Here is a 1,955-nt window from a genome sequence, read left to right on the forward strand (position 1 = left end):
CGTTTCCTTGACTTGTTGTCTCCTCTCTTTCAGGATGGTAATGTTCTAGTGGTGTCAGGCCTACGCCCTGCTAGTTTGTACAGGCTGGAGGTACAGGCCATCACAACGGAGGGTGAAGGTCCTACAGCCAGGAGAACCTTCCAGACCCCTGGATACCAAAGCACCTTACTGCACAGTAAGAGGTTAAAACAATCAAAAGGAAAACACTCATAGAAAAATCTTTTGTTTGGACATTTTGGTAAAAGCACAATTACATTTTAAAATCAGTGTATTCTGAGCCTGCATCACACAGTGCAAATGTCTGATACTGGCCAAAAAGTCACACCATACTTTATCATATTTTTAGCTTGACTGGTGATGCACAACATATTTCCTTTTAAGTGTCCTACATGGTCAGTAAGTCAAGACAAATGTAAAAAGGCAAAAATACTTGAAATAAAAAAATGGTGTTGAAAATAAAAGCAAAGCCAAGGTTCCTGATATATCTGGAAGTCCATCCATGTGTATATGTTGTCACTGGGAAGTAGCAAAGCCTGATTGAATAACGTCATGGCTAAAGTGCCAAACACACACTCGTTATGCTGTATTTTCATCCTCTGTAGTCACCAGCTGTAGGTGTTTGCCTCACTCCTACTGTTAGGCTCTGGAGTTTGAATAAAAATGCCCAAAGCTGCAGGAAGGTGTCTTATAAATGAATATAACAGAAACAGAGATATAATGAGTGTGCCTGCCATTGGGGTTTAAGCTTTAGTAGCAGCATCCAGTCACAAAGCACAATAGTGGAGCTTCAGTTAATAGTTAGCCTGAGCCAAGCTAGCTGTCTGACACTTCCTGTGCTCATACAGGACAGTAATAACTCACCACTGTTATAAACTCGACCCTCACTTTGATGTTGATCAGCAGCCTGCACAAGACTAGAAAAAGCTCGCTTTAATTTGCCTTACAAGTTAAATATTTGTATCCACGAACGCCTGAAACTGTATTGTCTATGAGCAGACTAGTCTTTGGGAGTCTTCGCTGCAGGGGAGAAACACCTTGTTCTGTATTGGCAACGTTGTGCTATTATAAGTTACGTTTCCTTTTTTGAAACCAGAACCAAAACTTTATGTTAACATTAAAATATATATGCTTGCATTCAGGATCAAGGCTGAGGAAGCATCCTGAGCAACCAATCACTGACAGACACTGAGACCAGACGGCCTCATGACCCGAGCTCCCAAAACAATAAAGAAGAAGCCACAGAGCAGCGGTGCTAACTGACAAATGGCAGCTTGTCAGTTACAACAAGACAACAAGTGACAGCTGACAGACATGTGAATCCCTCCCTGCAGTTTTACCGAACTTGACCCTCAAGTAAGCATGTATACAACATATTTCAGTAAAAGTACGGACACAACTTTCACCAACAGGAAGATAAACAAAAAGCTCTCTTTGTGTTTTCAGTTCTTTTTACTTCTGTTTGCTACAGTTATATGTAAAAAATAAATACAAAAGCATGAAATGGATTTAGTCGACAACGACATCAGAGATGAAAAAGATATATTAACATCACGAACGAGCACTGATAGTAAACTGGATCCTAAAAACTGGATCTTAAGGATTCGAGTTCAGGATTAGTTTACTGATATGTACTAAGGTCTGATCAACAGTTTTGATACAATTGCATGTAATGATAGAAATTAATGTCAGTGTCACTGAGTGGTGCCATTAAGAGCTCTTGCAACTTATTTTCTAAAAAGATTTGTTGTTTTATAAATGACATGTAGCTCCTCCCACTCTCTCTTCAAATGCTGTATATACTTTGTGTCTCTATTTATTGGTTGTGGTATATTTGTGCCTGGACTGTTACATCTGCGTTGCATGTGTGTGCGCACATTTGTTCACCTCTCTGTGCAAAGATGGTTTTAACTACAGATACGTGTCAAATACAGCGCGCTGCACCCATGTACAGGTTT

General features: G+C 39.9%; 1 long non-coding RNA gene across 1 annotated transcript; it reads left to right on the forward strand.

The window, feature by feature from the left end:
- The first annotated feature begins 39 nt into the window (after positions 1-39).
- LOC102211869 (uncharacterized) lies at positions 40-1,540 on the forward strand. The gene is made up of 2 exons (XR_312626.1): positions 40-175; positions 1,140-1,540. It is a non-coding gene; the product is annotated as an uncharacterized LOC102211869 (long non-coding RNA).
- The last annotated feature ends 415 nt before the right edge of the window (positions 1,541-1,955 follow it).

The sequence above is a fragment of the Pundamilia nyererei genome, unplaced genomic scaffold (genome assembly GCF_000239375.1).
Source record: "Pundamilia nyererei isolate P.nyererei 1_Seehausen unplaced genomic scaffold, PunNye1.0 scaffold04242, whole genome shotgun sequence".
NCBI classification, from domain to species: Eukaryota; Metazoa; Chordata; class Actinopteri; order Cichliformes; family Cichlidae; genus Pundamilia; species Pundamilia nyererei.